This window comes from Rhagoletis pomonella, unplaced genomic scaffold, assembly GCF_013731165.1.
Source record: "Rhagoletis pomonella isolate Grant_MI unplaced genomic scaffold, Rhpom_1.0 Rhpom_scaffold_00005, whole genome shotgun sequence".
NCBI classification, from domain to species: Eukaryota; Metazoa; Arthropoda; class Insecta; order Diptera; family Tephritidae; genus Rhagoletis; species Rhagoletis pomonella.
Window position 1 is genome coordinate 44406944 of NW_023458559.1, and position 27532 is coordinate 44434475.

Below are 27532 nucleotides of genomic sequence, written 5' to 3' on the forward strand. Positions count from 1 at the left end.
ATATATGTATGTATGTATGTTCTAAATATGAAACAAATCGGACTATATATACAGATTTTGCAAATATCTCGAGTCCTGCGCCACCTATCAGGCAAAATATTTGTGGAGCTATTGCTTTTCATGTAGGTAATATTCATTTTAAATGCGCCACCTAGCGGATTAATACATCTTTCATATTGCACTGCCATCGGGTTCTGAGCTAACTTTGAAGTTTCAAAATCTCTAGCTTGTCGGGAAGTTGGTCAAAAATTGACTGCTATACTTGATTACACACAGGTAAAAGTAGTAAAATTTTGTTTTTATGTAGTTTTCTCTGACTTCAGGATTTCTTTAAACGGACTTTCAAAGAAATTATTGATGATTACTAAACAAAAGAAGAAATTCTGTAGGACGAATAGGTATTGAAAATGTACTTTTAAAATTGTATCCTTGAAAATTTGAAATATTTATTTTTGAAAAAAATTATAAATTAAGGACGAATATGCACACCGCCACATTCTAGGATTTCGTTCTTCTTACTTTATTAGCTTAACAAATAATAATTAGGAGGGCTCTTCCAATACCTATTCGTGGTTGTGAACCAAACAACTTTATTTTTCGTTTTCAAAGTGTACCAAATTTTCTCCTATCATTTGGTACCCATATTGTTTTTCTGAATTGCACTGAATTTTTTAAATAGTTTTTTAAATTAACCATATCTTTTAAACTTTAAAGTCCTTTTAAAAAATGCTAACGCCAGAGAGAAAAACCAAAAACGAAGTTTTACTATACTTGGCTCACAGCTTCATGAGTATAAATATTGACTGTTTCGTGAGTTTTGAAATTTTTTAAATTTTGTCACACGGTGTAATATAAAAACTTATGAAAAAAAAATCGGAGATGAATAAGCTATGTTGTGTCCGAATTGGGCCGGACATTTGTAAGTACAAGTGAAGAGGGTAATAGGACCATTAAAAATATCATTCATCCATAATTTTTCATAATCGAAAAGAACGATGTCTCATCTGCAGCTACACGCGCATGCAATAAAAAAACTAAAACCAAAACAAAGAATAACGCAAAGATAGAAAATAGTGATTTTCCAACAAAGCTAAGCAATAATGCTTTGTAATTTTCACACTTCCAAGCAGCGTAACAGTGCATGCGAACGAAAAAATCTGCTTTTGTGCCACTCCATCCACTGACTACAATGCGGCATTATAGCGAACTGATTGCAATGCCAGAACAGTAAAATTAACTGCACTTAATAATGCGAACTTTAAAAGCGAATGCATTCGTACGATTACGACGAAACGGGCGTGGTATGGCATAAGCGCGTGCAAGTGAAATAAAAAGTTTTGTGAAATATTTATTAATTTCCATTATGTGCGAAGGCTAACAAGCTCTTACTATTTACTATTTAAATATACGGCACGTGTTTGCATTATTTCATGCGATTGAGGGCCTCGTACTCGCATGTTTGCAAGGATATGAAACAAAAAAATTGACAATAATGCCAGCTGATGTGTAGGTTATTGAATCGGCTTACTCTCGGAAAAATGTAAAATTCAATTTCAAAACTAGATTTTACAGATAATGCGTGCAATTTTTCTGCACTGCTTATCTTTTGTTTAGACAAGCAGATTTTCACATCATATTGGATCAATTCAGGCGGTCGATTGCTGTGGTTGGCTGGTAGAATTTGAATTTCCACGAATTTTCATTGGCACACATATGCACATCAATCCACGCACATACATATACATATGTATGTGTATGTATGACTGCAAGTTGCACACACCGTTATCAGCTCAGAGGATCGTAAGCCCAATTTTACTATTTTTCCATTTTCATGAATTGGTTTTTGGGAGATTTGCTTGCTCTTAGCAAATACGCACGCTAGTGTTTGAGGTTTTTCTTATCGCATGAACCTATTATTGCTACACTTTGAATCTGCTATAGCAATTTTTCATGTGCTGAATAGTATATTCATGCACACATACATATTTACATGACCGTGACCCCGGAAGGCCATTTTTAATATGCTTTTTAATATATTTTCTATTCTATTAAATTGAATTCAAAATTTGAATAAAATTAAAAATGAAGTTTTAAAAATAAAAATGTCTTAACAAAATTTGTTTATATTAAATTTCATTTAAAATTTGATTTAAATTTTTAACTTTAATTCTGCATCTCAAAAATTTTTAACAATTGGTTTTATTAAATTCAATTTAAAATTTGAATTGAATTTAAAATTAAATTTTCAAATTAAAAGTATTTTAAACAAATTAGTGTTTATTACATTTCAATTAAATTTTTAATTTGCATCCCAAGAATTTTAACCAAATTTGTTTTTATTAAATTTCATTTAAAATTTTAACTAAATTCTTAATTTAAATTTTAATCTGCATCCCAAAAATTTTAAACAAATTTGTTTTTATTAAATTTCATTTAAAATCTGAATTAAATTTAAAACTTGAATAAAATTTTTTATTTAAATTTTAGTCTGCAACCCAAAAAGTTTAAACAAATTTGTTTTTACTAAATTTATTTTAAAAATTGAATTAAAATATTAATTTTAATTTTAATCTGCATCCCAAAAATTTTAAACAAATTGGATTTTATTAATTTTCATTTAAAATTTTAATTAGATTTAAAATAAAATTTTAAAAATAAAAATATTTTAAACAAATTTTTAGTTTTATGGCCTTATTCATAAAAAATAAAGTAGTCTTATAAAAGGTTTAAAAATTGAAAAATGTATGAAAACGTCAATTTATAAAGCTCTTTAAACCTACTTTATTTTTTATGAATAAGGCCATTAATCTGCATCTCAAAATTTTAAAAATAAATTGGTTTTTATAAATTTCATTTAAAATTTGAATCAAATTTTTAACTTTAATCTGCATCCCAAAATTTTTAAACAAATTGGATTTGATTAAATTTCATTTAAAATTTAAACTATATTTAAAAATTCTTGTAATGCAAAAGGAAGAAATAACATTTTAACAATAGAAACAAAAACCGAATAAAGGTTATTAAATTGCCATACAAATATAACTTAACAATATTTTTCTAAATTTCTACACTATATGTAAGTACTCTATATTTTTTATTTTATTTTTGTAGTTACGTATTTATGCAAACGATTGCAAGGCTCTAACGTTCTTTAGTTTGTTTGTGTATAGCATTAGGCCAAGCCTTCACTTACACTTTTCTATTGCCTTGACGATGACGGACGGGTGGCAATAATGAAAGTGCACATTACAACATATTAACTCATTCAACTTTGAGCAATTCAAGCGTATAAACACCATTGTACATACATAGATACATATGTATGTATGTATGTATAGACAGTGTTATGTTCACATGCGAGTGCAGCAGGAGGTACGAAAGACCCTGCAGGGAAAGCGCAAGTAAGTTCGCAACTATGTCTGTGGAAATTAATTTATGTTACATATGTATTGGTATTATGTAAATATGAGACTTTCCCAAGTGTAAAATGCTCCATATAAAAAATCTTAGAACATACTACGTATGGAAGATAACTGACAGTGTCAACAAAAAAAAAAATTGCCAAAAATCAACGATAAGTTCTAGGTACTTCAAACTACATACCGCCTACTCCAAATCCTTCCAAGAAACGTAATTAAAAAGCTGTCAATATATTGGTGCGGTATAAGCACTATAGGAATATCCTCCATACAGAACATTTTCTATCTGTGTTAATGCATATAATGCCCTCGGAGTAGACATTGTACGGCAGGTACGGATTTCGCAAACTGGTTTGTTTTAGATATAGGTTTTATATGGATTATCCCTTTGGAGCCGGTGAAAATTTCCTGAATTTTTTTTCACTAAGAAGCATTGAACATATCGGGAAGTAACTTGGTCTAAATTTATAAAATTGGTAATGATATCGATAACTTTGTGTTCATATGCATACTTTTATCGTCGACATCAATGCAAAATGGTATATGGTATATTTCTTGTAACCAAGTAGTTAGAGATGCGTATTTCCAAATGGTAGGTCCAGGGTTTGATCACTGTTTTTCTAATATCAATCGCTCCTGGGCAGCCAATGAAACAGCCTTGAAAACATTTCTTTTGTTGAATTAAAAAGCTTTTGGGCGTTTCCGTGAAATTACAATTTCTTTTAAAAAATGTTATGATAAAACATTAAAATATGCACTCGTATGTACTTGTGCATGTAATATGGGATCTAGAAGGCTATAACTATAGGGAAACCGCGATGTAAAGGACTTGAAAGAGTTGGACAAACATCAAAATATCAACACAAAAAAAAATACACAATTACAAAAAACCAAAAAAAAAATCGTTGCAAGAAAAGCTTCGTTTTTATAACGGGACTCTAACCGTCAAGATATATAGAGGCTTTTTCTATCCATAAATATATTCTGAAGGTTTTAAAGCTCAATATTTCTTCGATAATATAAATTCCTGCCTATGCATCTCTGCCTGGGCAAGCAATCAGATTAACATATAATCATATATGTATCATCAGAACAGATCATAGAAAAATTTGCTTATATTAAATTACAAGTTTAGGCAAAACTTTCCTACAGGGTATTGCTTTTCAGTATATCGAAACCAGCCATAACAACTGCATTTACCTTGCAATGGCGCGAAAATTGTTTTGACTTTCAAATTTCATTAGTGCACTGACAAAAACATAACAACTGCCGTTTAAGCTTGCGTAGAAATAGCACAACATCCTTTTACGGAAAGTGAAGCTCTTAAGTAATTATAAATCAACAAGAAACTACACTCTTAATAGACTTTATTCCTAACATTCTGCAGAATGCCAGCCGTTCGTTTCTTTTTGCTGGAAATGACAAGTAAAGCCAAGTTTTAATCCCCTTAGTCTTTCCTATGCATAGGAGGCCTCCTCTTCCTCTGCTAGTGACTATGTAGTACCATTTTAAAATACTTTACGGTTAATATTGGGCAATAATGTAATCATCGTTAACTTTGATTTGTAACACTACATACACTTTTCTTTTATTATATTCATTTATACATACATACATACCGCTATTTTCCTAAGAAATCGGCTAGCATTTGTTTACTGTGCATATCTTATTTGGTTACATTTACATTACAACAGTTGTGGCGCAAGATGTCCTGCTCACTTAATTGACGATACAAATTTGCAGTCAACAATTATTTACTAAATTCTACTCGACTGTCTGTACTGATATACATACATAACAACGATACAGCATACGAATATGTATGCATATTTGAATTAAAAATAAACTTGTAGTTATGTTAATGTATTCCCATTAAACTTTCGCTGCTAAGTGCTTGCGCATTTGCAGACGAGAGCGCTTGCTGATTATGGATATCTCTTCTGAGGCAATAAAAGTGCAAATTAGAAAGTTTTTCTGCGATACAAATTGAAAATATATTCAAAATGCTGCTAAGCAAGCTTCCAAGTGGCTTATGTTAGAAGTTTTATTTGGCTTAGGACCAAATTCAGTACAAAAATCTGTAGTTAGCTGCCGATTCTGAGTTAACTACGCACTGTGAACTTGGCCCTTAGGATACAAAAGTCCTTATGTATGTATGCCTTCATGTATGTACATATGTATATTGGGGTGGTCCTTAAAAAAATCAAATGAGCGATTTTTTTCAGTTTCACTCCTTCAATCGGTAATACCGCGGTCACAGAGATCACGTACAAATTTTGGGCCCACATTGGAGACGGTTAAGGAGTGTCACACAGGGGTCAAAGTTCAGATTCCTCTATAGAGACTGAAAAGATTAAATTTTGATTTTTTGCCAACTCATGCCCAAAATCGATACTACCGTAGTCGAAGATATCACATGTAAATTTTGGGCCCCATTGAGTCGGTTAAGGCATGTAGCAATGGGGTCCAAGGCCAGATGCTCCATGGGGACTCAAAAAATTAAAAATATTTTTTTTCATTTAATACCTAAAATCGATACTACTAAAGTCGGAGTCGGTTAATACGTCTTCATAGGGTAATCTGAATTTTGTCCGCTCCTGTGCGCCCCGCCTTAACCGACTCTCATCGGGCCCAATATTTATATGTGATATCTTCGACTATGGAAGCATCAACGTAGGGGTTGAGGCTTAGGAAATCTGATATTAAATTTGCATCCTACATTTAAGGACCACCCTAATGTATATATTTTAGACAGTCAAGCGGAAACAAATCTTTTCATCCTCCCCTAGTGAGTCATAGCATTTTGAGCTTTGCATGACTTTTATCAAATTATTTTGACTCAATTCACTGTTATTTATTCAGAAGCTAGACGGCGTTGAAAATATCTACAAATCGCAATGAATCGTTAAAACGAAAGATAGGCGAACAATCGCAGAATGAGTGCGCTACGACCGCTTTAATTTAACATTGTATTCGAGACGTTCTAGAACGAAAAAGTTAGGAAATATGGAGATGGAAGGTTTGTTTCATCTACTTTCAATTTTTTTTTTTAAGTTTTTTCTTTTTTAATTTATTGAACAATTACCTTCGTTTTTCGAATGTTTCTAGGAATATTTCAGAACTTTTCGCAATTTTCGGAACATTTGGTGAATTTTCAGAACCTTTCGGTAGTTTTACGGAACTCTTCGAGATTTTTCAGAGCATTTTGCTGTTTTTTGGAAGTTATTTTTGGTATTTTTCGAAAGTCCACGGAACCTTTGCGATTTTCCGGAATTTTTTGGGACATTTCGGCATTTCGTGGAAACCTTTTGTATATTTTCGAGATCTCTCGGAACTCTTAAGGGATTTTTCGGAATCTTAGGGTATTTTTTCAAGAAATTTCGGTATTTATGAAAAACCCTTTGGATTTGTTTCGGAACCTTTCGGTACTTTTTCGGAGAGTTTCGGTATTTTTTTGGAAGTTTCCGGTATTTTTTCGGAAACCTTTGGTAATTTTTCGGAACCGTTTGGAACCTTTCGCTATTTTTTTTTTGAAGCTTCGGGTATTTTTTTGGGAACCTCTTGTAATTTTTTTTAGGCATGCGCGGTATTTTTTGCTAGCTTTTAGGAGAATTTGACAATAAAAAATTTAGCAACATAATTCTTTCGAGAAAATTTCGAATTTTAGGGGACAGTCCAAATTTAATGTGTGATAACCTGGAAAAGGTCAAATTTTTTGCTGAAAGAAACAGATTCTCGAATTACGACATATATGTAAAAGTTTCGATTTCCCTTACTTATTTGATACAGTTTTTGGTCAAAATTTTAACAATATAAGCGTAGAAAATACATACAAAATGAAAATGCTGTATATTTAACTCATATACATATATATATATACTGCATAGAGGATGAAACAAAATTTTACACACATGTATGTACGTATATAGTTGCTCCCACATGGTTGAGATTGTTGGATTTGTGAGATTTATATGCATGCAAAATTGCATTTCTTATCCACGCGCATAATTTTACTGTCACACTGTGCTTTGATATTTCATTTTTATTTTTTTATTCTTCCTTTTGCAAATTCCCTTTTATTTTTATTATTTCTACAAACATAAATACATACATCGTTTCGCTGTTAACTTTCTTGAATTGTTTTAACTGTAGCGCAATTTTCTTTAAACTGACTGCTGGTTTTGAATTTACTTTCACTTGGCGTTGATTGCTTGTGGGCTTGTTAGTTAAACTGCTGCGTTGTGGGCGTGGCTCAAAGTATTTGCATGCATACATACATAGACTATGCAATTACTACATTTATACTTTTTTTATGTGGATCTAGAGTGTATGTACATTAGGGTGGGTGGTAAAAAAAGTATAGTCAGAGTTTTAATGTTCTCCCCCTAGGATTTTTCTTAGCGAAAAAATATTACGCTGTTCTTTTTTATTTTGAAATCAAAAAATATTTATAGGTCGCTCAAAGTGTTGAAAGTTTTCCATGTATTTTATATGGGGAAAAAACAACTTTTCGTAGAAAAGATATAGAATTCTGCAAAATTTATATTTTTCGATCGGAAAACTCTGTTTTTCTGCAGCAGACTTCCGATAATAATACCCAATTGGTTGCTTAACCATTTTTTAATAGTAGCTTTTTTTTATAGATCCCCCGAAACCCCAACAAAAAGCAATGGGGGACCCATAAAAATGGTTGCTATTAAAAAATGGTAAAATAAAATATTGAGTTTTATTATTGGAAGTCTTCTGAAGAGAAGCAGGGATTTCCGATCGAAAAAAATTCTTTTTAATGCATAATTCTATATCATTTCTATAAAAAATTATTTTTCCATATAAAATACTACATGGAAAACGTTAAGCGCTTTGAGCGACCATTAATATTATTCGATTTCGAAATAAAAAACCGGGGTATATTTTTTTTGCTATTAAAGAATCCTAGGGCGGTGAGAGCATTAAATTTCGGACTAAACTTTGTTTACATGCTTTGTTGGAACACCCTAATGGACATACGTATAAATTTATTTCCTTGGCATTTTTTATTTTCCATTCTTCCTACTTTTATTTATTGTTTTTCACTTTCTTTCGCTTAACTGCATTTGTATTACCTTGTAAAGGGCAGAATTGTTGAAAAAGTTATAAATTTTGCAGCTGCAGTGCCGTTAACTGCGTTCACCGGTCGCTTGAGTTTATACAAAGGGCGGTTAGTGAAGGTGAGAGAGCTTTGGCAGTAAATTGTTACGAGATTAGAAAGGAAAGAAAGCTTTGCAACTGGTGAGTGAAAGGTCCGAGTTTGCCGTGCTTATGTCTCGGTGAAGAGTGTGAAGCATAATTACAAAGTTAAATGTACTTTAAGGGATTTATACAATTAGCGGAATTAACAGTGCTTAAACAAAAATGGCATTGCATTAAAAGCCTGGATATCTAATATTTACGTAAAAATTAAATATAGCTTATGCCTGCCTTTATATGAATGAGCTCCCTATTAAAAAGCTGAAGTGTTGAGTTTTTAGAAAATCATCGTAGGCTTTTTAAAACTTCCAACGAAAAAATTTAACTTCGGATTATTTTGCGGTGAAAGTTGTTGCCTGTAAAAATAAATCAGCTTGAAGCCGACGCTTCTAATGCTATCACAGTTACGACTCCCCATCTATGGCTAGGTTTAGTCTTAGGTGCTTACTATCTGTGTTTCTTGGTAAGAATATCATCAGAATTGAGAAGGCTCACTTAACCCAAGTGCTTAGCTGCTCACCTCGCCGCAGTTCTCTCCCTCTGTGATTGTCTTTGGTTGGTATGCCTGGCGCGCATTCGATGTGATTTTCCCGTTTCTCCGCTTTGTGGCAAGTGAAGTGACATTGCATCGTCCATATTACATTGAGCGTTTCGCGTTTCTCCGCCACTCAGCGTGTGCGGCCTAATAAATATATTTATGTGGTTCACTTTTCTGCTTAGTTAGAAGTTAGGTAAGTTAGTCGTTGCTTCCTTCATCCAATGTTGGAAGGCGCACATTTAGGTCGCCATGGACCCATTATGATGCCATAATAGTGGCTTCTTATACTCTTCTTTTCCTGGGAAATGCAACTAATTCGTAGTTCTGATGAAGACCAAAAAAAACTCATAGATATCAGCCTTACTCATTTCAGCCACACACTCAAAAAAGTACTGAGCGAACGAAAGTCGACGGGACCTCGCCAATGCTAGCCATTGACATAGAAAATGTTTTACACTCTCTATTTCCTCTTCTCGTTGCAACTACTATAGAAGTAAGTCGACTATAGACCCATACCCTTGACATATGCCCCCATCAGTACTGAATATGTGAGTGTATGCCTACACTCCATGACTATCCTAGATATGGATTTATCACATTCAGGTGCTTTAATAGCTGCCCGACTATTCGAGAAAATTGCGTTTGGATGAGGGTTTAGAAAGGAGAGAACAGCTACCTGACAACTTCATTAATTCGGCCACCAAAAGTGAGATTGGAAGAGAGCTTTAGCTTTCCACCTTGGGATCTAATTTGGATCTATCGGTTTAAATGAGCACCGTTCATATGCGATTACAACGGTAGCCCAGGATAGAATAATGGCAAACATCGATGGACCAAGGCAGTAGGCAAGACAGGTGATGGAGGGATGGTGTGCTGTATCTTTCTCTATGGCGCGACCGTCTAACTCCACGTACAGCGTGTGTGCTCTTAGAGACTGCTCTGCATGCAGAACGGTGCCAGAAAACGCGGCGCTTATCGAACTGGCCTATGCCCACTCGACCTGGTAGCTCAGAAGATATGTGAAGTGCGAACAATGAAGCGCAATCAACACCAAAGCGATCTCAGCGCGCTCACAAAAACAGTAAGGCAGCGAAACGTATACAAATGGCATACAATATGAGATAGTTTAATAAAGGGTAAGTGGTGGGCCCATCGGTTCATTTCTGGAGTTGAAGCATGGCACTAGAGAAAACACGGGTGAGTAAATTAAAATAAATTAAAGCGTACCTTCAGCGCCGCTTTGGGCATGAACAGACTCCAAGTTGCGAGCAGAACATGTGATTTTCATAGCCGTTTCATAAGGTTAAAGAATAAGATACAAGATAGCCTTGGTTGTAGCGTCACGACGGCGAATCTTGTGCCGCTGATGCTGAAGAGCAACGACATACAAAATGACAGCAACTTCTGACGTATTGCAGCGGAACAGTAAAGAACGTTGAGCCTAATGCTCAAACCGCCTTCGAAGAAATACCTGACAGTAGCACCTGGTGGGAACGATACTGTGAGGATAGAGAGGTTCAGTTCGCGTTAAAGTCTCATACTAAGGTGTTAGGCTTGCAATGCTTCTACTCGTGAAAAACTAAAATAAAAAAACCCACACACACAGCGAATACACATGACACCTGCGAGAAAAATTTTGCCTGACACATCCTGTTACTGTGAAGGCCGCCGGATAGAGCGAATACACAGCACGCGAATCGATAGCCAATCGATAACCATTTCATATGTAAATAATATTTAATGCATAAAGCTTTAATGTACGTTTGTGCAAAACGCCAATAATGCGCGATTATTTTATAAATTGCAAACGAGCTGCGAGTGGCGGCGTGTTTTGTGCAACTTGGTGCGATCACCTATGGCTAACACAAATTTAAATGCATTGCTGCCGCCCACCCGACTATGCGATTGCGGGATTGATTTCAAGGGAATTGGTGCAAAATGGCATCAGTGCAAGTGAATGCGGCGAGAGAATTAACGAAATTGAATTCAATTGAATTTCCGTAGCTGCACACGGCGTATGAGTAATGTGCCCGTTTGCATTAATCGTCGTTTAAAAACGTAATTGATTTGCATGTGAAAGTGGGCGAGCGCGCGCACAAAGCCAACTTGCTGTTGGTCTGCATTCCACCGCCGCAACTGTCAACTGTTTGTTCAATGGTGGTTTTGGTGTTGTAATTTGCATTTAAAGCGCCTAAAGCGCGCAGCAAAAAAAAAAAAACGCATACACACACAGACCAAGAATGGCTGAATGCATAATAAAAATCATCATTTGGTTGAAACGAAAATACTCAGAAAGGCAAACAGACAAATACTGACAGTCGTCGTCAGCCAGTTGGCGTTTACTCTGCGCCAGCGGTAGTGGAAGTGGCGTAAGCGTGGTCGGAAATGGCAGCGCGAACAATGCAATGCCTTTAACCCTTTCCTTTTTTGTGATATTTGTTCCTTTATTTTGAATATTCATTTTCATTACGCTGACTGTCAGCAGGCAAACATCGTCGTCACGCATACACTGAAAATATGTAAATACTAAAACTAAGTAAAAGCACCAAGGAAGAAAGTGGGTGGGTGGATGGAAGAAGGCCAGCGCATGATTTTGCATAATTAAAAAGCGCTGCTGCAAGTGCGCGACGCACTGTGGTTCCAGTTGTACAGAAAGTGGAAAAAAATTCATCAATTATTTTTGTCAATTTTAAATATTTTTGCACACAAAATTTTTTTTTACTCGACGGATTTTAGAGCCGCTTATTAAAATTTTGAATTCAGACCACAGAAATTGCACAAAATGGTGGTTCCAAAATGGCAGACGAATTTTTTAAAATTCTTCGGACATTCTTCAAAATCTTTACTCGGGGGTTTTTGTGGACGCTGATTGGGAATTTGAAGTTAATTCAGAAACATTCCAAATAATGGATCCAATATGGCGGACGATTTTTTTTTTTTAATTCACCGAAGATACTTGAAACTCGTTACTCCGTTGTTTTTAGTGTCGCTGAATATGCACTTAATGTCAGCTTTTGAAATCTGAAAAACGGAAATCCAAAGTGACGGTGAATTTTTTAAAACAATTGGGAACTCTTTTTAAAATACATACTTTTATATCCATTTCAATTACCTTATGTCCTTAATTCAAGTTGACTTTGATTTTTTGAACAGGTGGCAACCCTAAAGGTGGAATCCTACATGTGGTCTAAAAATACTACCTTTTCAAAATCATCTTGACGGATACCCATATTGTAATAATTCTATTAAATTAATTTAAATTTGATTTTTTAACAGGTGGCAACCCATTTTGTGTTCTTACCTATATATAAACCTCCTTCTCGCTAAGCCGAACACTTTTTGTAGGCCTCTTAACCTTATGCTGTACCCTCTATTTTCTTTTGTTTGACTCTTTTAAGTGTCGTAAAGAATATGATAATTTGTTTAAGGCCTAATATGTATAGATCGTCGCCCGTATGCCAGACACATGAATGTGTAAAAATGAAAATTTTGGGAAATCAAGTTTAAAAGTTTTTTAGGATACTTAAATCTACATTTATGCAATTGAAATTGTAAAATATGTGCTTTCCGTGTAAGCATGGTATTCTAGGAGAAAGGCTTGGTTGTTAACCCAGACAAAACAGACCTGGTGCTCTTTACCAGGAAATACCAAATCCCCTCACTCCAGCTCCCTGGCATACTTCAAAAGGACTTCAAAAGGTTAAGTCGTGCGTTTTTCTCAATACTCTGCCAATCGAAATTGCTGGAAAATAATCAGCGGGGTGTGCCACCTTGAGACTGCGGGAAATACCAGGCTGGAGAGACACTCAGGAGGATCACACCATAATCTTAAAGAACTTAGATAGACCGGAAACGGATTACTGTGCACCAATTCTAACCTTCATAAAGAGGTATAGGAATTCCATTCCAGACGCACAATTTTGGCAGTAGGGGTTCGGTCACATGCAGTGAAGAAACCTTGATATAAGTGCCAGTGCACAGGAACATACCAGACAATGAAAAGGCAGACGAAATTGCAATTGCGCATCCGCTCCATTTTCGCAGTCCTGGATGGGTTTAAGCATGCCACTCGTTATCTGCAAGCTCGTTGTAAGGATATTTCTCTTAAACTAACAAGTGACAGGGGTGTTAGTCTCACCACTTGCAGCAATACGAAACTTATGTGGCCAAAATGGGACGAAAAAAGGTCGTATGATCTTGGGAGGGGCTTAGCCCCAGCCGTGGATCTGCTAATAGGCCAGGTTGCCATCGGAAGACCCCATAATGACTTGCGGCACCTGTTATTTGAATGCCCCGCACTTTCTAAAAGACGAAAGTACATGAGAGATAGGCATACGGCAACTTCAGGGTTTCGCGGAATCCATACGACGGTTTGAGTAGGAGGGTTCTAACGGTCCTCGTGGTATCACATCGGACCCACAATCTAAGGGCCTGGGTGTGCTAGTGGGGTCACTGGCAGCCACTTCAACCTAAACTAACCTAACATACAAAGAAAATAGATTAACTTTTTCATAGCCCCCGTTCAATTAACTATTCAGAAAAAATATGAAAAAATTGTTTTTAAATTTGTATCATTTTGAATTTTTGCGCTCAGGAACCACAGTGCGACATAGAAAAAGCGGCAACTGCATGAGCAGGCGAGCGCTGAGCAGAAGCGAGGCAGTGCAATAGCGTAAAAGTACACAACTAGCACAGCCATAGCTGAGCAGATTGTGCAAACCAGTGCCAAAATGTGAGCTCATAACAATAGCGGGCTAATGTTTAAAATTAAAATGAAATCTAACAAATGCAGCCAAGATTAAAAATTCAAAAGTAAAAAAAGGTAGCAAAAAGAATGGCAACAGAAAAAACTATGAAAGCGAAAAATAGTAACAAAAGTATTAACTATTTAAAATAGGCACAAAAAAGCAGTAACCTACCTACATTTTGTGTTGTGCGCAATCAGCCAAATCTTTGGCAGCGGCAAGCTGCACTGCATTGCGAGGTCATGAAAAAAAATCACCCATTTGCTACATTTTCCTTTTTTAATTTTTGCTAAATATGCACAGCAGCGCGATAAAATCGTGTTGATAATGCGAAAATTAAAAAGGGTAGTAACAAGAATTAATGAATATATTCAATTAAGTAGCGCGCCAATAATATGAACGTTGACAATGAAATGGTAAAATGAATTATTCAAAAATGCAATAATGAATTTGTTGGAAAAACTCTTTTTCGAGGATATGCATACACACTTAAATATTAAGAGTACAAGTGCAATTTTGCCACTCCCCCTCGACGATAAATATTTACATAATTAAAGCTCTCATGAGCCAATTAAACATAATCACAATCGCTAACAACGATGGGGAATATGTACTTCGTGCAGTGTGGCGTATGAATGACATTGCGAGGGTGGCATTAAAAGCGCACATCCATATTTTTTGACAGTTAAAGCAATACAAATAAAGAATTTTTACGCCTTGTAACGAGTATAAACGTGAGCGAGCAGGTCTTAAGTTGAAGGTTAGGTTAAGCTGACTAAGTGGCTTCGAAGAGATTATTAAAGCCCATAGCGTTACCAGATAAACTAGGGCCACATTAGACAGCTAATAACTGAGTACCAGAAGCATTGCTGAGACAAATCGTAGTTTTTTTGGCACACTGGAACACCTTGTGGTACCCTACTTTGGCGGCGACTTCCAGATTATGCAAAGAGCCTGTTCCCGGGTGAATAATCCGCAGTCCGGTAGGATACTCACAGAGGAAATATCTCACTGCCTCCTCTTTCGTTTTGCATCTACATACTACATATCTTATCATTGATCACAGCTTGGTTAAAGGCGCAGCTGGCAGCAGGCAATGCCCCGTTAGAACACCAACCAGTATCCTAGCACCCTCCCTCTTAAGGGATAGGATGAACTTCGTAAGCTTTATGCCACTGCACATAATCCTGGATAGTAACACTAACACTGGCGATAGAAGGAAGTAACACTAACAAAACAACTCGTGAGATTTGCTTACATTTACATACGTAAATTATAAGAATATATTTTTTTTATTCTAAGACTCCTCAGCATTTGAGCCGCTTCAACGGTTATTTAGTATAGTCATATTCCATTTGTATTTGTCACTTGGAGTGCCAACAAAGTGCTCTGGATTTGCAAAGCGATTAGGCACGTCTCATTCGCTAGCATGGATAGAAAGGAAAATGAATAAGTGGTAGAATTTGAATTATGCATAGTCGCAAATATCCTTCAATGCCTAAAATAGTATCACTCAGTACCCGCCAAGTACTTTAGCATACACTCCTAGCCACTTCAATAGGTACAATGCTTTTTCGCTTTTTTTTTCTTGTGTTTCGTTTCCATTTTTTTATTAAAATATAAGTGCTTACGGTTTCAAACTTTTCAGAAAAAAAAATCAACAAATTTTCATTGAAATTTCAATTTTTTTTCTTAGAATTTTTAGTGCATGGTTGGAGAAGCTATAAATTACCGTTGATTTTTTTAAATTTTTTTACTGACGCTCTTCCGCAATTTTTTCCATTCAACGCATGTTTGCATTTTTTTTTTGTATGTGGAAAAAATTGGGCAAGAGCGTCAGTAAAATAAAATTGTCAAAAACCAACGGTAATGTGTAACTATTTCAAATTTGCATTTTATTTTACTGAACTGAATGGGCTACAAAACTGCATACTCAAATTTTAAGGAAAAAGTTTGAAATTTCGATGAAAATGTATAGATTTTTTTTTAATATTCTACAAAGTTTGAATCTTTTATTCTTGCGAAAAAGCATTGTGCCTATGCAAGTGCATGGGAGTGTACAGTGTTCAATACAAGCTATACATTGAAATAGAATGTATATAGATAGGCATACATACGTATGTCATACTTGCGGCACTCGAAATTCTGTCACTGCAATGTTCAATGAGCAGCACTCGAAAATGCCATTTTTAGTTGCAAACGATAAAAAAGTGCCCATTATTGCTGCTCGCTTTGCGATTTCACGCCAATTTCACTATTAAAAGCATTGCTTATGTGGCAATTAATGCGGTAATTGTTTGACATGTAGTGGCTGAGAAGTGCTCAGCTGCTGTGTTGCGTTTACAGCTATCACTAAAAATGTTCGAGGACAATTGGAAAAATTGCAGCTATCATTTTGATTTTAGCACAGTTGAAAGGATTGACGCATTGGTTTGCTGTGTTGCCAGTAGAATAAAAATCAATATTCTTCTCCAGTGATAACTTTTAGTTGTTGCCGACCGGGTATTATGTTGTAAAAAGTAGAGCTGTCTTTTATTCTTCTTCTTTCTTTTTTGAGCCCACTTTAAGCTCAAACACTCTTGAATTTTAGTTTATATTGAACGAAGGTTGAATAAGGCACTTCTCCAAAAAGACGTTTCTTCCTCAATAATCTGAGATTTTGAGCGTTTTAAGAGCTTGGGCTATGAAGTAACCGTACTCACGAACATCAAAAAGTAATTGTCTGCACTTCATAACTTTACTATAACGGTGTTGCAAGCCATATTGCGATCATTGTATGAGAAACTCGGGAATTTTTTCTTACCTCAGCCAATAGAATGATTTCCTAGAACTTGATTGTGTTCCGTGGATATTTATTTACTGACATTGAAGAAGTGCATTGACAGTAGGCATATTGAGCCAAAATAGAATCCCACTTCTTACATGAATATCAGTAAGCTTTTGAATAGCCTTTGGTTTCTACTAAGACCTCTTCATCAATTTCGAAGCAGCTCACTAGTTTCATGCGGTTTAAAAAGACAAATATGTAATACATTATAAAGATAATTTTAATTACGTCTTCGGTTATTTACTGTGAAGCTTTGAAGTAATTGGGAGGGTCTTTTCTTTCAGTCCTTTCTGAATGCTTTTGCCTTAAGGTGCTGGCCCAATGCAGGCTTGCTTTGCTTGCTTCGCTGCGAGAAGTGTCAAAAATTATTTGGAATATACTAAAACGTATAAAGGCTGGCCAAATGGCAGCTTTTCTTTACTTGCTTTAAGCGCCTCAAAGTTTGAAATAGGCAAATGTTTTATTTGAAAGCGTTTCGTAGGCTTTTGACAAAGAGATAAATTCAAACAAAAATTTGCTTACTTAATTTAAAAAAGTCACAGAAAATTCAGGTAATTCGAAATGAAATAAAAATGTGTCATTGTTTCCATACTTATATTTAACATAACATATAATAACATTTATAATTAACATATTGCAAAGCCCACTTTTACAAATTTTACACGAGAGGAAAAAACTTCTTATAGCTCTTTTCTTCAAGTAAATCACTTTTTTAAGTTATAGTTTTTTAGTAAATGTAGATATAGATATGTATGTATCATTATTATCATTTCTTTAAATACAAACAATATTTCGCATTAATTTAAAAATAAATCTGAAAGCTTTTGATACATATTTTAGAGTTTTCTAGGAAATAATTATTAACGTTAAGGGAACAGACATTGACTTTTCAACCAGACAGCTGGTTACTTTGACAGCCTTCCAAGCCACCATTCGGCCGAGCAAGTTTTCAAAGTAAATCAAAGCAAATTGAAGTCAGCAAGGCGCGCAAAGCAAGCCAGCGCCTTTAGAATCACAGGGCATTTCTAGTCACTATCTTTCAACTAAAAGACAAAAGTCTTTCGTAAGACGATTGTCAATTCTGGCAACTATTAAGAATTAAATTAAATTAAAAATTAAAGAAAGTAAAATTTAAAAAAAAAAACTAAAACAAACAAAAAAAAATTAAAAAACAAAATGAAATTAAACAATAAATTTAAAAATTAAATTAGAAAAAGCAGATAAGCTAAATCAAAAAAGATGGATTAAAAATAAAATAAAATTAAAATTAAATATTTTTATTATTTTAAATAAAATATTATTTGATTTTTGAAACGTAATTTATAAATGAAAAGAAAATTAGGTTAAAGCAGGCAGAAAAATAAAATCACAAAAAAGTGACATGAGATCCTAAAAATTAAATGAAATAAAAACAATATATTTTCTTTACTAAAACAATAAAACTAAGAATTAAAAGATAATTTAAATAGAACAAGTAATTTTTAAGCAAAAAAACAAAACCGACTTCAATTCTCGTATAAAAATTTAAGATTATCGTTAATTTCTTCATGATCCACTGATCGGATTTAAACCAAATTAATATGGGACCACCTGTGAGGTAACACCTTTCCTTTACAAAAAGGATTATAGAAATCGGTTAACGTGGTCCAGTTAAGCGGTAACATACAAAAAATAAAAAATAAAAACGAATTGATAACCTTCTCCTTTTTGTAAAGTCGGTTAAAAAGAAAAAAAATATTAAAAAAAAAAATAAGTTGCTCTTTAGTCATATTCATTATTGTATGATTGTTATGTACCAAGACCATTAATTGTTAATCTATCTTGATAGTCAATTTCTTATAGATATTGTTCCTAGTATGTTTATCGAATTTGTTATCGATATGATTATCGATATTTTTACCAAAACATTTATCAATAAACGTACGTATGTACATAAATATTTTCTACAATCGATGTCAATAGCAAATAGGAAATAAATGTCAGTGTGGCAATAAAAGGTAGTTACTTGCAAATAACCATAAATCTGTATGCATATTAGGGCGGGTCAATTTGTATGGTAGATTTTTCCTGTTATGCGCGTATAGCACAGAAAGATTCTGTGTGTAATTCCAAGAAAATTTATCGAAAAATCATGGGTCTAGAATCAATTTGAAGTTTGCCAAATTGCGTTTCCCAGCATTTTGCTGTAGTGTCGTAAAGTGCTAAAATTCTGTATAAAAATATGTTATAAGGGTTATTTTGGTATGAGGAATCCATTTATGCACTTATCGTTTTCTTAAACTTCCATCAGAGAGCGCAACAGTAAAAATTTTTACATTTTCCTCGAAACCTATTTTTTCAATTTTCCAAACTCCAAATTGATTTTAAAACCACGGTTTCTTCGGAAAATTTGCTTAGAATTACATGTAGAATCCTCTTATGCCCTATGCGCATAGTAAAAAAAAAATTGACCCGCACTAATGTACAAACATACAGATGTATGGATGTGTAGATGGCTGTGAGCGCGTACAAGTCTGCGACAATTTAATAACGCTGCGCTTGCAACAATTTAATTTTGCGCATTTCCAACTTAAACACACTTTTGTTCTAGAACAATCACGCACGCCATTCATTTGTTTGCACTTTCGCTATAAAATAATTTGTTCCAGTTATAAAGCGTATACTTAAATGTATTTGTACATAAGTCTGTGTCAATTTATATCACTGCCTTCAACAGACGCCTACATACATTAGGGTGGTCGAAAAAAAAATATATGCCTCTGTTATTTTGTTTCCAAAATATTTAGAGGTCGCTCAAAGCGCTCAAAGCTTTCCATGTATTCTATATAGGGGAAAAAGACTAAATTTCGTGTAAATGGTATAGAATTCTTGAAAATCAGTATTTCTTTATCAAAACTCTGTTTCTCTTCAGAAGACTTCCAGTAATAATACCCAACTTTTTATTTTACCTTCATTTAATACTCACGAATTTTTGTTTGTCCGCACATTGAATTTTTTGGGGTTTTTGGAGGGCCTGTCAAAAATAGTTAATATTAAAAATAATCGCAGTGCATACCTCTATTAATTACCTATTATCTATTGGTATTATTATTAGAAGTCTCCTGAAGAGAAACAAAGTTTTCCGGCCAAAAAATATTGATTTTCAAGAATTCTATAAAATTTTTACGAAACATTGTTTTTTTCCCGATATAAAGTACATAGAACTTTGAACGCTTTGAGTGACCTCTAAATATTTATTGATTTCAAAAAAAAAATTTATTTAAAAAAAAAATTCCGACTTTACTTCTTTTGGACCACTCTAATGCGCATTCGTAAGAAAATAATAGTACCTGCACGTGCTTATAAGCAATTATATAGGTAATTATCCGGTGACTAACACTATTTAATAGTCCTGCTGGATGTCTGACTGACTGACTGGTTGGCTGACTGTTGGTTGAATTGACTCAGCGTAAAGTCCTTTGGCATTTTTTATTTGCCCTTAGCCATTTGAAAAAAAACTGAGCATGCAACAATTATATAGATTTCGCATGTTCCATCGCTATTAAAGTGTAGTGTATAAAGGGATTAACATGTTTGCATTCTACATTTTTGACAAAGCCAAATATACTAATAGCTTAATACATACATTTTCATGGGAATTTTGAGAATTAAATTATGGTTTACACAATTGCAAATAACTTAAAGTTCAATAAATTATTGAAAATTAAAAAAAAGTCCACAATCTGTGAAAAAAACTTAAAAAAAATTTTAATACATATTTGTTTAAATTTTGAATTTTTTCATTTCGTCCTTGTAAAAATACAGCCAGCCACACCTTTGCTTCATCTTATCCATATTGTCGCACTTCCCAGCGCATTGTTCAATTTTTAATGCAACCAAATGTTGGTGAAAATTGTTGACATGTAAAACTACTCGTATGAAATTAATATTTAACTAACAAAAACAGACAGCACAGGATGTGGAAAAAATGCAAATATTGTTGGCGACAGCCCACGGTTTCCCAATGAAATATAAAATATGCATATGTACGTATATATACATACATATGTTAATAAGTATCTACATTTTTTTGCTTGTAATAATGAGGCATAAAATCGTGTCCTTCCTGATGCTGACAATTTGTGTAAATTTCATATTGCAATAACATGTTGCAAACTGGATTAAAAAAATATGCCACTTACCTACTTAACTATTAAAAAAAAGTGATATTCATATTGAACCGCAACCGAGAAAATAACGTAAGCGAAATTTTTTCGATAGTTTGGGTTCCATTCTACAGAATCTGTAATCGTCTTTATTTTTATGACAAAAATAAAAAAAAACATTTTTTCTTCTGATATTTTTTGACGTCGAAATAAACCGAAGCGTTTGCTCTCCATATGTTGGGCATTCACCGAGAGCAAAATTTAGGTTTAAATATGTAAATTAACGTGAGAACCTCGAATAAAACACGAAGATTACGGAGAATTCCAATATTTTATGAAAAAATGCCGAAAGGTTTAGAAAAAAAAATTTGGAAACTGTTGAAATTTACCGACAAATCCCATTGAAATTCAGAAAAAAAATTAGAATACTTTGTACAACACGAAAGACCCGAAAAATCCCAACAAATCCCGAAAATGACCCCGAAGGGGCACTAACACAGTTTTCAAGATTTCTAAAAAATACCCGAAAATATCGCAAACAATTTTTTATATGTAGGTACTGTACCGAGAAGAGACTTAATAAAATTAGCATTTAATTAATCTTAGCATTTCAACATTTTGAACAAGAAAATCTCTCTTTCTCTTAAGGCAGAAATAAAGGGTAGGCTTTTATACCTTTTTAACAGCAAATAACTTAATATTTTTTTATTTTTATTTTTATTTTTATAACACTCATCAAAAGCAAGCATAAGCTTGAAATTTACTTTTGCGCTTGACTGTTCCAGAAAAGTCTCAAAAACATTCCCAAGGAATCCCTTAAAGTCATGAAAAAAACATAGAATTCTTAAACAAAACCGAAAATTCAGAAAAGTTCGTAAAAGGTCTAAAAAAGTCATAAAAAATTCCGAAAAGACACAAAGAACCCCGAATTTCCAAAATACTGCTCTCTTTACTCTAAAAAAATTAACAAAAATACCCCAAAAATTATGGAATACTTCCAAAAATACGCGAAGGCTCGCAAAGAGTCCGGAAATTTTCACAAAATTTCTGAAAATCCCAAAAAATATAACAAAAAATAATATATAATATTCTAGAAGTTTTCGAAAACTCATTGCTGAAAAAACACACAAAACAATCTTGAAACGTTCTAAAGAACCCGAATTATTTTCAAACAATTTGAAAAAGTTGCGAAGTGTCCTGAATAGTACCGATAATCCAAAAAAATCACGGATAACAAAGCACAAAGATGCTCTAAAATATCATACAAGTTTTCGGAAATTTTCGAGAACGCACGAAAAATCCCGAAATGTCACAAAATTTCGAATAATAAAACATGGAAAATCCCAAGAAATTAAACTCTAAGAATTTCTAAATGTACTGAAGAAATGCCAAAAGTCTCGGAAATTTTCTATAAGTCAAGATGAATCGAAATAAAATTTGCTTTTATCTACAGTCTCTCGTTTCTTTATATACTTCACTTCACTGCTAAAGGCATATTTAGACAGATGACAGCGTTGATCCGGATCAACTCGTTAATTCGGAATTATCTCGGGAATTATCTGCAGTTGGTCCGGACAAAGTGCTAGAGTTAATTCTCAACCTTAATGCGGATCAGCGGCACTATCGATGACAATACTGACCAAAAAGGTCAGCTGTTGTCTATTGTGAACTAAAAATAAGGGCTGTGCACTTGAATGCGGTAGCACCCAGGTTCGATACCCATTTCGGTCAGTTTCCAAAAAAAAATTATTTTTAAATATTACTTATTTTTTAATTTTATTTTACTTTGTTTGTTGTTTGTTGCTGTTTATTTGATTTAACTTTTTTAAGTTAATTTAATTTTGTAGAGTTTGGTTTTGATTAAAAAAATCTGCAATAACAAAAAATAAAACAAAAAGTAAAATTTTTTAGCCGGTGGACTTGAGCACATGATCTCGCCGTTAATCCGTTTTAACGCAGTCGTGGCCGAGCGGTTAAGGCGTCTGACTAGAAATCAGATTCCCTCTGGGAGCGTAGGTTCGAATCCTACCGACTGCGAAGAAAAATAATATTTTTTATTATTTTATTTTTTTATGATTTTATTTATTTTTTGAATACAAACGTACAAAATGGTGTTTGTTTTTTTTTAATTTTGTTTTTTATAAAAAAATTCTTTAATTTGTATTGTTTTTTTTACTGCAAATGCAATTATTCATAAAAACTCTACTATTTTTTAATTTTTTACTTTATATATATTTATGGTTAATAAAAAAAATTTAATTTTTACATTAAAAAAATTCTTCAATTTTTTTTACTTTTCCATGTTTTTCACATAAGTAATTCTTAAACACGTATCAATATGTACCTAAGTAGTATGTACATATTTTTCCATATATCACCAAGCGCCAATGTTACTGCTCTACTTCGTTGTTTTCGTTCTCCTTTTTACTATATTTTTCTTTTATTTCTTTGTTTTTGTTTCACTTGCTTAGCGCGGCAAAATGGAGAAGCACGTGTATTATAATAAGCTAGAGAATTATGACGACCACTGTCGCCGCAAGGGATTGAACATTTTTATGACTTTGCGCGTGGAGTATAAAGGAAGGTTTGGGAAGTAGATTTTTTTCTGTAAGACATGAAAATCGCTTATTCGCATGTAAAATGGAAAGAAGCAAAAGCTAAAGAGTATATTACTCATTTCATATCTTTAAAGTGATAAATTGGCAATTTCCATATTATATTTCACTAGCGTACCCGGCGAACTTCGTCTCGCCCAAAACTAATTTTTTGTTGGAACATTTTGGTACAACACATTCACCAACTATTCACTTAACGACTTCCAGTGGCACATTTATCTGCTCTGATTATGGTTTGTGTGGTCGTCAGAAGGCATATCTTCCATTGCCATTTTAAATAACCTAATCAAAGCGTGGTGTCCGTGATGAAGGTCTTGCAATTTTGGTCTTGGTTCAATGGTGCATCTGTATGGCATAGTCCAGTATATACAGACTTATTTGAGCTGAAATCTTTTAACTCATCGCATTTGTGGGTATTCATCAAGAATTGTCTTTATTCTTGTAATTCGCCATAAAGCAATGAGCTCATGGATTATGATGGTAATGGTTGAATTTTACCCCTGCAGAAGTTAAGTTCAATATACTCAATTGTACGACATTTCGAAGTAATTGGATATTCACGGTACTTCACTGTATGATGCAGATCGGGTTTTCGCTTTCGTATCAGTTATTAAAGAGCTGGTTCCTCCTGAGGCGGTCCTGCATGAATTTGCGACACATTCGTTCAAATATGTTCATTAAAGTGGGCGCGTTGCTGAGGGTTTTGATTTGCACTGCTAATCGCCAATCTTTGTAAATTGCAAAAGGAAAATAAACTCATGATGAGGCTGATTTTGTATTTTTAATATATACATTTTTCAAATCCGGCAACTGTAAATGAAAACGGTAATAATTTACAACACACTGTAACGTAACCTAACCGATATAATTGTTTAGAATTGATACAATTTTGAACCTGTGCAATCGTTTCAATCGTAATATTACGATCAAAATTAGGGAATAAAAACATGTCTAGTACAAAATCTATGGCAAGTGAATTTTTCCGGAGACAAACACAACAAAAAATACAGCTTTAGGACAATCCATTCCAGAGCTATGTTCGGTATTAAGTAAGCAACTTTGCTTTATACATACATATATATAGATATTGAAATTTTTAAATAGTTGGCAACCCTCTTCAAAGCTATTACTTTTGGTTAATAGTGCGTTTAAAGGCATTTCATTCCCTGGATGCGTCGCAATATTTTACTCAATATATATTTAAGTTGGTAAAATTTTAAGCGGGTGGCAACCCTGCTAAAATGTTTTTATTTTTTACCTCAACCAGTGAAGCTGTCCTTTCAGTCATTCAATTTGATGGAGTATTATGGAAGATATGGCGCTTTATTGACCGAATACAGGCTTTCAGCTTTTTAAACCGATTTGTTTTTTAATAAATAACTAAATGTGATAAATCCTGAAAAGTTCCGAGAAATTCTCGCAAAAATTCTTAAAAATCTCAAACCATGTCATTTTCTTATCAATGACTAAATATAAAAGCGGTAAAATTTTTGGACTTTCTTACTCAAAATATTATTGATCAAGTTTTTCCTTATCCAAAACAATCAAAGACAATCCCAAAACTAACTACCGAGAAATTTTGAAAAACTTAGAAAGGAATCGTAAAATCACGAATTAATTCAAATTCTACCATAGCCTACAATAAGAAAAAAATATAATGAGTTTCTCCAACAGAGGATATTTCGATTGCTTTATGTTATGTTATGTTATGTTATTAGATTGAACGATTGTAAGAAATTCGGTTCAAACTGAACATACATGTTCTGGCTGTAGCTGACTGAGTTCACTGGGATGCTTGCTATTATTTGTTAGCTTCCAGAAGGTATTGCGTTCGAATACTGTCTGACTCGACAAATAATTTTTAATTTTTGTTTGATTTATGATATGAAGTTCAGAACGAAAGAGTATTGAAAACAAGTAATTTTAACGCAAAAAAAACACAACCGACTTCAATTCTCATATAAAAATTTAGGATTACCGTTAATTTCTTCAATGTCCAATGATCGGATCTAAACCAAATTAGTATGGGACCACCTCGGAGACACTACCTTTCTAAAGAAGAATATGCTTAAGGTATACAAAATACCGCTGGGCGCCAAATTATATGCTTTTATTGGAAATAAACACGACATGGTAAATTTTTTCTCTGTGTGAGAAAAAAACATCTGTGTCCCTTACTTGAATCAAAACAAACAATTTCGGAATTTCGGAATTGAAGAAGTCGCTGATAGCAAGAAAAAATAAAATAAATAAAATAAAACACATTTACTTCTGACAATGAAATAAAACTAAAATTTATGAAAAGTGGGATTTATATATTTTTTTTTAATTTCCTACTCACCAACTTTCCTACTGCAAGTTTTTAATTTCCTTGAAGTGCTGGTAGGAAGCAATTTCCTGCAATATCAATAAAAAAAAATTCATGTAATTGTGTAAAAATTTGTGGAACAGCGAATATTAAATATTAAAAAACTAGACATTCATTTTGTAATTAAAAGGTGGACATAATTTTCTGCTTATTGAAAAATTGGACTTACTTGGCATTTATACTGGGCATTATATCTGGACATAACATTTTTTACTAATTAAAAACATCTTAAAATGGAAATGGCAATTTTAGTTTAGGACATGTTTTTAATAACCAGAAATGTATTTATAATTTCTACCATTCAGCGTTTAAATATACCAAGATATAACCACCTAGGATCAAATTAAACGTTCCATATTTATGGGAGCTTCACCCCGAGATTCGTAAGCTTCAAATTTTTCTCACAGTGCATATTCAACTGATATGCGTCGACATGTCTATTAAGCTAAAGATGCGAGTATTATCGACACACAAACATTTGCGCTCAGGAAAAATATATATTAGAAAAAAAAGTTAAATAAAAGTAGGCAAAGGACACGCTTGATTGACTTCTCAAAGCCTCTAAGGCAGGTTAAGCTGATTGGCAGCACACACGAGCACTTGAACTCGAGCGCACAAACACATCAACTTGCGAGCCTGCCAATGTGTAGACGTGAATGTGCTTAGATACTTGCACAATTTGACATACATTGATGCCATAAAATGCACACATAAAAGCAACGTGTAGATACGAGAGAAAAATATACAATACATATTTGTATGTATGTACAAAAATTTTGATGCATCGAATGCGCCAACGTCACGCCTTCAACAGCGAGCAAATGTGTGAAAAAATATAAAACGACTGAATATATTTAGTAAAATAAAAACGTAAACAGAGGAGGGACTCAAATTCCCACAGCAGCGAATTTTCCTCCATATACATACATACATACCAGGGATGTTGCGAATATTTGCATTCGCATCATTTTACACATTCGTACATGGGCAGAGAGTCCACTTTAATATTGTTGAAATGGCTCTAAGTCTATCTAACCAGGGTGCTAACAAGTACTGCTAAAAGTATTATAAGCAACCTAGAAATAATTTAAGATTCAATTCAATTCAATTGAACTATACTAAAATACGACAAATTGACAAATCTGGCCATATATACGAGCCTCTAACCAATCGCCTCATGGGAGAAAAGGCAGAAAAATCACTCGTTCACGATGACTTAGATGGTTATAGCTTTTTTAATGTTCCGAAAATTCGCATTCGCGAATGTGAAACATATGACATTCGAAACATCCCTAATAAATACATACATACATACAGTTGTAGTATTTTAGTATAGCGCTGCACTCCTTTATATGTTTTGTGCATTGCAAGCTTTTCTGTTTCTGTGATTATGACCTGAAAGCACACCCCGAGGACACAAAAAAATTAACCCGTGATTGTTGCGCTTTTTTTGTGCTGTGCATTGTTATGTCCTCCATTGCTTGCATTCGACAAACAGAAGCTTTTATTTACTTTCCAGGCAGCAAAGGAATGAAAACAAAAGAATATACAAGATAAAATGAAGGGAAAGGCGGGGAGGGCGAAAAAGAAAGAAAAGAAAAGAAAGAAAAGAAAAGAAAAGAAAAGAAAAGAAAAGAAAAGAAAAGAAA

General features: G+C 33.8%; 2 protein-coding genes and 1 non-coding gene across 8 annotated transcripts in view; 1 reads left to right on the plus strand and 2 right to left on the minus strand.

The window, feature by feature from the left end:
- The window catches only part of LOC118739040 (nuclear hormone receptor FTZ-F1), a 628268-nt gene that overhangs the window by 205505 nt on the left and 395231 nt on the right, over positions 1 to 27532 (minus strand). The gene's annotated exons all lie outside the window — the stretch shown is intronic.
- LOC118739047 overlaps positions 1 to 27532 on the minus strand; it is an 86667-nt gene that overhangs the window by 20641 nt on the left and 38494 nt on the right. For 2 of the 4 annotated variants that reach the window (XM_036470154.1, XM_036470155.1), the window contains exon 2: positions 25857 to 25912. The exons of 1 other annotated variant lie outside the window; for it this stretch is intronic. The gene's annotated coding sequence lies outside the window, so the exon portion shown is untranslated. Of the gene's footprint in view, positions 1 to 3931; positions 3951 to 25856; positions 25913 to 27532 lie in introns of those variants that run through there. One more of the 4 variants, XM_036470157.1, reaches the window with a different exon arrangement.
- Trnas-aga lies at positions 22856 to 22937 on the plus strand. The gene has a single exon. It is a non-coding gene; the product is annotated as a tRNA-Ser (tRNA).